A 12,929-nucleotide genomic window follows, 5' to 3' on the forward strand; every position below is an offset into this window, starting at 1 on the left:
GGGGGGGGGCAGAATTATAAGATAAAGTTAAGCAAACTGTTCAAGCAATGTGGTAGAACCAATTAATAGGACCTTTAATGACTCACAAATAATAAAATATTATCTTAGGACACATTATGTACAAATCACAGCAAATTGCTTTCCAGTTCTGCAATTTCATAAGTGATTTTTGGAAAAACTATAGATTCTTATAATGGCACGATGTTACTTGTCATTTTGATTTTCAATCCCTTTTGTAATCATTCCCAGTGTTGAGTATACAAAGTTTCTAGCTATACAAGTTGGTAGCTATCATAAGAATGTACTAGCCCTGCTGGATCAGACCAAAGGCACATTTAGTCCAACTTTCTGATCTCACAGTTACCAAGCAGATGCCTGTGAGAAACCAGAAGCATGAATTGGGTACAATAGCACTCTGCTCATGTGTGATTCCCAGCAAACGATGAGGCATACTGCCTCCAGCCGTGGAGGTAGAACACAGCTATGGCTACTAGCAACTGAGAGCCTTAACCTCCATGAATTTGTCTAAGCTCTTTTTAAAGCAATCCAAGTTGGTGGCCATCATTACATATTGCAAATCCCATAGTTTAATTACGTGCTGTGTGAAGACGTTCAGCCACTTATTGTCGTCATTAAGTGTAGAGAAAGAGCTTATTTAGGCAACAGAGAGCAGCACTGGTGTAGTATAGTGCTCGCAGGCTACACCCTGACCAATGCTTATTCCTTTCCTCAGAAATAAGTGTACACACATATGAGGACATTACAAAATCACTTATAGTCTCCTTTTAGGGTAGCAATAGCTCCTTTTGAGATCTTAAGCAGCTCTGGGCTGGTGGTGCATGGATGGTGATGGGACATGGCAAGTTTAGGCTGTTTCCTGGAGGTCAGGTCTAGCCTAAATTGGTATTAGTGATGATAACCAATTTGAAGTTCCACATGCATAAGAAGAGCTCTCTGAATACAGTGGTACCTCGCAAGACAAATGCCTTGCAAGACGAAAAACTCGCAAAACGAAAGGGTTTTTGGTTTTTTGAGTTGCTTCGCAAGACGATTTTCCCTATGGGCTTGCCTTGCAAGACGAAAAAAACCGCAAGACGAAAAAACTCGCGGAACGAATTAATTCCGTCTTGCGAGGCACCACTGTACCAGGTGTTGGGGCCCAAAAAGAAAAGAAAATCAGAATAGTTGGAAACAGAGGATGGTATTCAATGCTAACCTTACTCAGGATAGTCCCATTGAAGGTAATAAACATGACCAACTTGAGTTCATTAATTTCAATTAGTCTACTCTGAGTAGGACTTAGCTGAATACAACCCAGAGGGTTGAATCCAGTATAATTTTCCCAATATTCCAAGGACTTCCTCTCCTCTCCCTGTTCACCCCAACATCCCCACCAATCTGCCTTGGAGTATTTGTAGAACCCCCATAACAGATTTCAGGGGAGTGGAAGGAGAGGTAGTCCCACTGCAAAGGGAGAAGACCTTGGTGGTATTGGGTACTTGGGGTTGGGTACAACCCTGAAACCTAAAGTAGAATCTTTATAGCACATAGCAGAACAAGAAATTATACCATCGCTTCTGTTTGTCAATTTCTTTTTTTAAAAAAAGAGATTCATACCTCCTTAGAGAGCATTTGGAGAATCTTCCTTGAGGTGGTCTAATAAATCTATTACTGAATATACCGTATCTGAATGTTGCAATATCTCCCAGACCTGCCATGATTATTAGTGCTTAAGCTTATCAGTCTTAATAATTAATACTTGTTTTTACTGCAACTCTGCTTCTCTACTACTTTATATTTATTATAGTGTGTGTGTGTGTGTGTGTGTGTGTGTATATATATATATATATATATATATATATAAAATATAAAATTACAGTACTTTATATTTAGTACAGTTTAATGATAGGGTCAACTGTAATAAACATCTGATTGATGAAATGCATACCATTGCCTAGGTATATATTCCTCAAAGTGAGTGCATGTGTGTGTGTGTGTGTGTGTGTGTGTATGCATGTCATGAGTATGCATCAGCTTTGAAAGTGTCAGAGAGGAGGATTTTTGTTTGTTTTTGCTTCCCCTAGCAATTGCCTAGGACTCCTTAGGGAGGCCAGTTTCATACCTTGAAAATCTTGGGTCTCCACCAAATCCACTGACCTGCACTCTACTACATTCATACACATATTATGCAAATGGATTTTATGATGGGGAAATAAAAAGTGCAGATTATGCAAATGTAAATCAAGCCCTCCAGGTCACCATGAATGTGGACCTCGGTGATTAAGTGTTTGTCTTTGTTTCCTTCTAATGTGTTGCCAGCACAGTTGCAAAAGAGGGAAAAGTCTGGGGTTTTATTTTCTTGCAATTTTGAAAATGTTCCATCTGTCTGGAGAGTTACAATTCATTTAGTCCCACTGTTGCGTCTCTTGAATTAAAATGCTTTCCCTGGCGGTGAATTTTTGGATGTGTATGTGTTTTTCTATTGAGATTCAGCTCTTCATGGAAGTTGACCTTTTAGAGAAAGCTTGCTTCATTGTGAATTGTGGGTGTTAGAAAGGTAAACATATTCAGTACTTGTTATTCAATGAGTTTGGATTTTGAAAGTCATTGTCAATAGGTTAATCCTTTTGTACAGACACTCTCCTTGGCAAAGAGGCATCTTATACAAATAAAGGTTTTACCACAATGCTAATTTTGCAGCCTTTCTGTCAATTGTCAAAGGAATGTATCTCTGCAGAGGTCTTAAAATTGGTTATTTGTAGTTTGCATTCACCTTGTGTCAGCACAGTTCAAAAGAGAGCTTCGGTTGCAGACTGGTTGTAATCTTGACCAAGAAGTCATTAAAACCCAGGGCTTCCATGCAGTACTTTATGGGTTGAATTTGTTCTTTGAAGCCTCTTGCAAATATTTATAAGTGTCGTGGGCATCAAAGCTTTTCCCTAGGAGGGAAAAAGAGAAGAGCAAACACTTCTCTAACGTTAAAGGTCCTTGAGGAAGTTGGGGGGGGTGCCTTCTCTGGTGAAATAGAATTTTCTCTTGAAATCATAGAATGGGAAATCAGGGATCAGAAATAGATCATGAACACCATCTTTGATAGGCTTTTGAGAAATTGATTGATATGCAAGGCCACAATATCACTCAGGTTTCGAAAAAGCAGATATTTAAAGTTATTTATCTTTCTAGATATTCTCTGTCCTTGCATTATGCATTATATTCTGAAACACATTTGCATGCTATGTTTATTTTTATTTTATATAGACAGGATGCTGTAGCATGCCTTCCATATGAATGCTAAATCATTTTTTGCTAATTTATTGGGTCATTTTATCAACAACTAGAAAGGGCCCAATGAGGAATTAAAGTACAGTCCCCAATTTGTGCTATGCATGCCCAATTACTGTAAGAAAAGTTCAAGAAGGTCCCTGCTGTTTTTGAAATTACAACATGATCTAATTCTCCTTCTAAAAATATTTTCATAGGTTTGTGATGGAACTGTGCACAAACAACAACAAAAACCTGCTCTATCCTTCATACTGTCAGTTGATTGCTGAGTATTTCATGGAAGTAAACAACTGTACCACTTGTTGCAGAAAGCTTCCAATTAGAGACTTTTAGGCAAATATCTCACTAATTAGGACTAATTAGGCATTCCTTGCCCTATTTTTCATGCAAGCCAGCAGTGGTTTCCAATTAGAACTCTAGTAGATTTGGGCTGCAATCTTCTATCCACTTACCCAAGTGTAAGACTGACCAATCACCCTCAGTGTGATTTATTTCTGAGTAGATATTTCTTCATCCATACATAAACCAACACATTTGTCTAATCCTCTTCAAGTCATTCAAGTTTAAGACCCTCAGAACACCCTGCAGTGATAAATTCCAGAGCTCATATTCCAAAATTGAGCTTCGTTGGAAAACTCCGGGTTCTAGTGTTAAGAATAAGTGTTAAGAATGAGGCTACTAATAAGCTCATCCCCAGTGTTTTGAGAATTGCGACACTACCACATTTTCAAATTTCTTGCCTTTTCCTTCCTTCCATTGTTTATAAGCTTCCCACCAGGTGCCGTGTGCAAGGCCAAAATTTGATGCCTGTAAGAGAGGCTCTGGTCTTTGGCGTAGAGGTGTGAAGCTCTGGCAGGGTTCTAGAGCCCTTCTATTTCCTTCCCAAAGCAGAGCATGCACTAACTAGGCTTTGGGAAGGAAGCAGAAAGGTGCCCTGCCCAGTTGGCCTCTGTGCCCTGGGGGGCGGGACCAGTTACACTGCCCTAAATCCACCTCTATACCCACCATTTGAAAATACTGTAGCAGTGTACAACAACATCAACAAAAGGATTGAAATAATTAAAGAGCTAAAACAAAACAAAAATATTAAATCCATTTGCAAAGCTTATAGGAACCATATCTAACAATGCTGCCCCGAAAAAGTCTGGTTGGGGGAAAAAGGATGTCCTACCTGAATTTCCAAGGGGAGTGTATTCCAAAGTAATGGATAGAATCACACTAAATATACTTCCTGGACATCAAGAGGGTCTCACTTTGTGATCAAAGGCTTTGAGTAAGAAGCTGTGGGAAGCTGTGGTTATATTCCTATCTCTGCAGGCAGTGCATAAACAGGTTTATTGCTGTGGGATTCTTTATTTTTATTTTTGCAATGATGACCTCATATTAATATTCAAGGAGAGCTGGTTCTTCAGATGCCTACTAGGACAAGAGCTTTTGCCAGACAAATAATTACATGGCATGGTCAGGGAGAATCAATAAACACTGTGCAATTTTACAATTAAGCCTCTTGTCTGAGACAGAGTATGCCCATCATTTCAGCTCTTTAGCAGTTTGAAAAGCTATCATAAAACAATTAATACCTAGCAAAAATAGCAACTAGATTTTATGCAAGCAAGAAGCAAGTTGTTGTTTTTGTTGTGGTGTTTTTTGGATATCTCCTGCCTTACATTGTGATTTATCCCTCAGTCAGAGATAACTTCAAGTATCACACCATGTTTGTGTGGGGGTCATACTGTTCATAACAGTGGCTATCAGTGCTGGAACACTTGCCCAGATACACCCTATGTTGCACAACTCCATAAAAAGGTGTGTTGTAGTCATTTAAAAAGTGTACCTTGCTTTTCATCATCCCAGGAGCCTATAAAGTAAAAATGACATAAAAGTGCACAGCCCTCCACTTCCTTTGGTGCACTCCTCATCCCCACCACCAGCCGAGAAAGAATGAATAAGTGAGGGATAAATGATTGAAGAAAGAGGATGACTGTGGTTCATTTAGATGAATGAATAAGTGTGTATGATGAAGATGATGATTTATATGCCTCCCATCTGACTGGGTTGCCCCAGCCACTTTAGGTGGTTCCCAACAAAAAATAGTAATAGCACAATACAATGCCACATACTAAACACTTCCCTTCAGATGTCTTTAAAAAATCACATAGCTGTTTATCTGCATGACATGTGTTGGGAAGGCATTCCACAGGGCAGGTGCAACTACCAAAAAAAACTACCATTCATACCTGGTATGAATGTACATTTGTGTGTGAGAAAGAGATAAAATATTGTAATGGGTGATTAATGAAAGGGAGGCAGGGAGAGAAGGAGTGTCCCATTCATATATTTTTTGCTTTGACCCCGTCCATTGCCATCGGTATGTGGCCCCTGACCACTTTTGGCCAAGGCAAGAGTGAGGAACTTCCTTATTTTGCACATGAGGCCATTTGTGCTACAGCAAGCCCACCTGTCCTACACCTGATGCTATATGTGGAGCAGGCAGAGAAACGTCTGAGCAAAAGAAGGGTTGAGGCACCACTGATCAGCTAATCAACACAGTGCATGAGACCCAGGTTGTAGTAGAGCTTCTGAGTTGGAGAATGGCAAGGACAGAGGGACACTGGTATTATCGACTCATCTTGTGGATGTTCTTCTGGGTGTGGCCCTGTGTGCAATTCTTCTTCTGATGCAATTCCCTGAAGAAGGTGAATCTGATCGCAGGGTCATGGCAAGCCAAACTGTGCAGATCCAAACTGTGCAGATTCAAGTAACGGTTAGATTTTGTAGTTATATGGGGACTGGGAAGGAGTCATTGTTTATTTGGTTATGTATCCCAGTTAACCCAATTAAAATTAAACATAGTTATTCAAATCTCTGGAGCAATTGCATTTGACTGTTGTGTTCAGGTCTGCTTGCTGCATCTCCAAACGGATATTGTAGAGCTGGAAAGGGCTCAGAAAAGGTAAACCAAAATTTTCAATAAAAAAATTCCTTCCAGTAGCACCTTAAAGACCAACTAAGTTAGTTCTTGGTATGAGCTTTCGTGTGCATGCACTCAAACCCATGCCTGGAAAGTGTTGGTCAAGCGGAAAACTGCTTGGACTCATGCATTCTAGGCATGGGACAAGTGGAAGTGTGGATGAGTCCTTAGAAGACTTTAGAGTTTTAGACAAATTAATGGAAGATAAGGCTCTCAATGCCTTCTAGCTAGGATTGCTGTGTTTTACCTTTAGTATTGGAGGTGGTAAACCTCTGAATACGAGTCACTGGAGAACACAGTAGGGAGTGTGCTGTTGTGCTCTTTTCTTGATTCCTGGGCTTCCCATAGGTGTCTGGTGAAAAGAGGATGCTGGACTAGAGAAGCCTTTGGTCTTATCCAGATGTCATCTTTTTTTCTGGGTTGCCCTACACTCCACATTACATTGAAAGGCTCTGATAAGCTGCAAACTTGGTTTCTGAGACCATGTTGATACTGGATGAGTGGATAGTTGATTCAAAATGGACTCCTGTCCTTTACAGTTGTATACAACAACACAGTCAATATTTAACTTCTAGGCCTTGAAGTCAGAGTATAATGGCAATTGCTTTCATGCCCTAGACTCACAGAGGAAGTGGGTAATGGAAGATGAGCGTGATCAGTCTCCTTCTCCCAGCTGGCTGTGAGGTTGCATTGTGTGACCCAGAAAGTACAGGCAGATCCTCCATTGCTTTATTACTGCATAGCTCACTCTGGCATGTATTTCTCAATTGCCCAGTCATCCCATCTAAGAACTGGTTCTGCCTACTGGCTTTAAGCGTGTGAATGAAGCCTTCGAAGATACACAAGCTCCCTCCACCCTAAAACAAAAACAAAACACCCCAACCCTCACTGATATGTTCTCTGCTTTTCTGTACCCATTACTATAGCTCTGTATTTTCCTGTTGTGGCTCAAGGGAGATTCAGGAAAAGGAGGGATTTGCATTGCAGAAAGAATAAATCCCCTCCTTTCACACTGCAGCCCTGATCCAAAATGTAGGGTCAGGGTGGCTATGTGTCATAGTTTACAGTAAGGATGAACAAAGCTGTCAATTACAGTTTCTTTCATTCTTATGTTCAGTTTTCCACATTCCTGCATCTGTTTGTTAATATTTCTTTCATGAGAACTCAGCATCTTGGTGGACATTTAATAATAATAATAATAATAATTTATTATTTATACCCCGCCCATCTGGCTGGGCCTCCCCAGCCACTCTGGGCGGCTTCCATAAAAACCAAAAATACAGTAAAATGTCACACGTTAAAAACTTCCCTGAACAGGGCTGCCTTAAGATGTCTCCTGAATGTCAGGTAGTTGTTTATCGCTTTGACATCTGCTGGAAGGGCGTTCCACAGGGCGGGCGCCACTACCGAGAAGGCCCTCTGCCTGGTTCCCTGTAGCTTTGCTTCTCGCAGTGAGGGAACCGCCAGAAGGCCCTCGGCGCTGGACCTCAGCGTCCGGGCAGACTGATGGGGGTGGAGACGCTCCTTCAGGTATACTGGACCGAGGCCGTTTAGGGCTTTAAAGGTCAGCACCAACACTTTGAATTGTGCTCGGAAACGTACTGGGAGCCAATGCAGGTCTTTCAAGACCGGTGTTATATGGTCTCGGCGGCCGCTCCCAGTCACCAGTCTAGCTGCCGCATTCTGGATTAGTTGTAGTTTCCGCGTCACCTTCAAAGGTAGCCCCACGTAGAGCGCATTGCAGTAGTCCAAGCGGGAGATAACCAGAGCATGCACCACTCTGGCGAGACAGTCCGCAGGCAGATAGGGTCTCAGCCTACGTACCAGATGGAGCTGGTAAACAGCTGCCCTGGACACAGATTTAACCTGTGCCTCCATGGACAGCTGTGAGTCCAAAATGACTCCCAGGCTGCGCACCTGGTCCTTCAGGGGCACAGTTACCCCATTCAGGACCAGGGAATCCTCCACACCTGCCCGCCTCCTGTCCCCCAAAAACAGTACTTCTGTCTTGTCAGGATTCAACCTCAATCTGTTAGCTGCCATCCATCCTCCAACCGCCTCCAGACACTCACACAGGACCTTCACCGCCTTCACTGGTTCTGATTTAAAAGAGAGGTAGAGCTGGGTGTCATCCACATACTGATGAACACCCAGCCCAAACCTCCTGATGATCTCTCCCAGCGGCTTCATATAGATGTTAAAAAGCATGGGGGAGAGGACAGAACCCTGAGGCACCCCACAAGTGAGGGCCCAAGGGTCTGAACACTCATCCCCCACCACCACTTTCTGAACACGGCCCAGGAGGAAGGAGCAGAACCACTGTATAACAGTGCCCCCAGCTCCCAGCCCCTCAAGACGGTCCAGAAGGATGCTATGGTCGATGGTATCAAACGCCGCTGAGAGATCCAGCAGAACTAGGAAACAGCTCTCACCTTTGTCCCTAGCCCGCCGGAGATCATCAACCAGTGCGACCAAGGCAGTTTCAGTCCCATGATGAGGCCTGAATCCCGACTGGAAGGGATCCAAATGGTCCGCTTCTTCCAGGCGTGCCTGGAGTTGTTCAGCAACCACTCGCTCAATCACCTTGCCCAGGAATGGAAGATTTGAGACTGGGCGATAGTTGGCCATCGTGGCCGCATCTAAAGATGGTTTTTTAAGAAGCGGTTTAATAACCGCCTCTTTCAGCGGGTCTGGGAAGGCTCCCTCATGGAGGGAAGCATTCACCACCCCACGAAGCCCATCGCCCAGTCCTTCCCGGCTAGCTTTTATAAGCCAGGATGGGCAAGGATCCAGGAGACAGGTGGTTGGTTTCACTCGTCCAAGCAGCCTGTCCACATCCTCGGAGGTAACAGATTGAAATTGATCCCACTCAACTTGACTAGACAGAACTCTAGCACTCTCCCGCCCCGGCCCTGCTCCCACGGTGGAGTCTACTTCTTCCCGAATCTGGGCGATTTTATCTGCAAAAAACTTTGCAAAATCATTGCAGGAGAATATGTGGCCCGTACTGGGCCCCGATGTTGCAGGTGGTTCCGCTAAATTGTGAACCACCTGAAAAAGTCTCCTGCTGCTGTTTTCTGCAGATGCAATAGAGGCGGTGAAGAAATTTATCCTAATATATTCATTTTTTGTACAATTTTTCCTAATAGAATGCATTTATGTAGATTGTTTTCATCAATGTATAGATTTTTATGAGCTTCCCCCCTAATTTACATACCCATTTTTAGTTGGTGAATTGCATCACAAAATCTGGCATCATGTGAATTTCAAAGGCTAGCTGCATTTCAGTTTGTGTATTATTTCGGGCAATGAGATTTACACGGGTTCATATTAAAATGCCAGCCAAATGGGATTTTTCTCCCATCCCTAGTTCACAGAGGACAATCCTCTATTTGAAGGGTGGTTGGAGGACTGCTCATCATTTGAAGATATCCTCTGTTTGATGGGCTGCCTAGTGTAGATCCAGATAAAATGATGGATGATGAGAATGGAGCCTACACGGGCCTTGATGTTGCCCATCAACAGTGAGCCTCTGGACAGCAAACTGAGTAGACATATTTGGTCACAGTGCTCCCCAATGCAGTGAGATATATTGCATCTCCATATGCATTATTGTATATATTTCTAGATTTTATCTATACATGTAAATCAGCATATGCAAGGCTTATGCAAATCTGCATCTACTTTGTTCTGGTTATTGTTTTTGAGGCATGAAAGTGACAGTCCTAAATTCACCTCCCCTCCCTCAGCCACTGGAGCCAACTCCAGGGGGCCGTGGGTGATTCAACACCCACAATAATATATTTGCTGGGGCTGGGCCTCCTCAAAGTCAGTGTGCAAAGTTTGAAGCCCTTGTTGCGGGCAGCCACAATATTCGGTGCAAGATGGCACCTGTGCCCTCAGCTGATTTTAGGAAAAGAAATAATGGACCAGGTTTAACTAACGTGGTGCATTAGTGGAAGCACTCCCATAAATATAATGGGGGTTTCTCTGTCTCCTGCTCCCACCTCCCCCAAATTCATTCTGGAGAGACAGGAGGAAAGCGGGGGTTGTTTTGTTTTCCATCTGGTAAGTCCACTCACCCTCTCTTGTGGGCACCAATGCAGACTGGCATTCCCCCCCCCCCCCACTGGAATCCGACATGGGAAGTCCCGGGGACTGTTTCCCAAGGAAAGGAAGTGTCTGGGCTGAGCTTGTTGCCTCGGTAATTGGTCCCACCTGCTAGCCTAATCAGCGAATCATGAGAGGGCATGGGCCACCAGGGAGTGGGATTAACCAGCCTCTCAATATATTGCATAGGCACGTGGAACGATCAGGTTAGCAAAATGTTGAATTACACCCATGTATATTAAGATATCGAGGTATGGGCAAGCTGCATAAAGTGAAGCTTGGCCCTAAACCACGATCCAAGTAAGTAATCTCTCCTCCTTGATCACCACCAGAGACAAATACAGTATTTTGCTGCTACTGCTGTCATAAATCATTTAATAAATCGTATGTCCAAACATACAGACAAGCCTGCAGCTAGAGAAACCATGTTATTTCTCCTCCATGCAGGGAGGCCTGATAAGGCAGGTAAGAAACAGCTAGGGAGAGATGCAGCTGTGGACAGTGAGACATCAGAGTTTCTTGTAACCAAGCGGGAAGTGAAAGCATGAGACAAAAAGAGGGCCTTGTTAAGATATTCCTCTCACGGAACTATGGTTTACAGAGTCATTTAACAGTGTGTATCTCTTCCCAGGGAAATCTGGGAATGGTAGCTCTGAAAGAGAAACAGGGGTACCTTAACAACTCTCAGCAGTCTGAACAAACTACACTTCCCAGGATTCTTTGGGGGTTGCTTGAGGGATGTAGTTTGAAGTGGCATGATAATGCTTTAAATGTATAGTGCCAATGTGTCCGACATTGAACCAAAGCACAGAAGGCAGAAGGTGCTGGGAAGGAACTTGAGGGGCTGGCAGGGTACAGGGTGATGCCTCAGACTATATCCAACAAGAAACTGCTGGAGCGCATTCATGTTAATAGCCTAAGAAACAATCGTAAACTGAACTGTTCAGTGGTTGTCACTACAGGAAGAAAGGTACTCACAACATGGACACCAGACCTCTTGAAATAGCCCTGCCCATGGAATAACTTGTTACAAGATCTTGTTCCCCAGTGAGTATAAATGTGGTGGCGATTTTGCAGAACCCCTGAGAGTACAAATTCCACACACACACCCCAAACACACCTCACCCCACCAGCTACCACAAGGAGAAATAAATCTCCACAGCAACCTGCATTATTAACTACTCGAGCACCCATACATTAGATGAACTCTGGGTCTCGGCTTGCTTTAATGTAGCCACTGTAACCTGAATAGAATGAGGGATGGTTGCGTGAAGCCACGAGGGAATTCCTTTTTTAGATGTTAGAGCCATAGGTCACTGAATGGGTTAATTGCACCCACTTATCTTTTTAAGGCTGAGCTATGATGTTTAGACTAAACCCCTTTAAAGCATTTAATCCCTGACAACTGGTGTTACAGCATTTAGTTTCTAAATGTACAAGGGCTATCAAATTTTATGGTATAACAGAATTAAGGTGTTACGACTAGCAGTGGGAACATACCTATTTTTACCTCTCTAAACTATAAATACTTAAGGTAAAGCCAAGACTGAAGAATGTTTCCAAACCTGTAAAAAAGTAGCTCCTAATTTCACGTTTCAGAATAGAACAGGGAGTGTTATGCTGCAGTATTTTAGAACTACACAGTGCTTTTATTTTAAAGCCTATGGCTGTTCATTGTGCATATGGCTCAGATGCTTAAATCCTCCTTAATGTGAGCTGAAGTGCATGCAGGACTTCAGTGTGTGAGTTTAGTACCTTATAAAGGCCTAAATGTATAGTCTCAGGTTCTGTCAGGAGCTCGGTCCTGTTATTATGCAACTGAATGTTTCCTTGTCATCTGGAGGACAGAAAAATGAGAATGGGCCTTTTCTGCAGTGGCTCCATGCTTGTGAGATGCTGTCCCCAGGAAGGCTCACCTGGCACCTTCATTACATATCTTTAGGCACTAGGCAAAACATTCCTCTTCTCCTAGGCCTTTGGCTACTTAAACAATCCATGGCCTTTTAAACTAGGGTGGGGTATTGTTTTCGTTTGTTACTATGATATGTATTTTTTATGTTTTTATACTGCAAACCACCCAGGAAAATCAAGCAGATAAAGTCCTCACCGCAGTGAACACCATAGAGAATTATTACCATTCATGTCTATGGGAAAACATAAAGTCCTGTTTTTCCATGCAACAGTGCAGTGGGGGAAAAACATCTGTGAAGAACATGCCCCATATTCTGTTCTGTGATCAATGGGGTGAACCTGTCCATTGAACCAGCATAAGAGGGCAGATGGTTGGGGGCTGGAAAATTGGCAGGCTTATACTGTGACGTACCATCCTACCCACCCTAATGGGCTAGACTTCACTGACTGCACCCACTCCCAACCTCCACATTGTTGGTGTATGTGAACAATGACTTCTTCCATGTCTTGACTTAGCATATCTCCCACCTCTGGATGTTCAGAGATTGAGTGTAGGATTTGCTGGGTCATTCACCCTCCCATTGGTTCAAGGATGTAGAGACTGGTGTGACAGTCTCTAGGGCATTGCTTTCCTTATGGTTCTGTTTGCATATCG

At 43.1% G+C, this 12,929-nt stretch overlaps 1 long non-coding RNA gene across 1 annotated transcript in view; it reads left to right on the forward strand.

The window, feature by feature from the left end:
* LOC308579312 overlaps positions 1-12,929 on the forward strand; it is a 205,456-nt gene that overhangs the window by 134,582 nt on the left and 57,945 nt on the right. The gene's annotated exons all lie outside the window — the stretch shown is intronic.

Source organism: Podarcis bocagei (assembly GCF_964188305.1).
Source record: "Podarcis bocagei genome assembly, chromosome: Z".
Taxonomy (NCBI): Eukaryota; Metazoa; Chordata; class Lepidosauria; order Squamata; family Lacertidae; genus Podarcis; species Podarcis bocagei.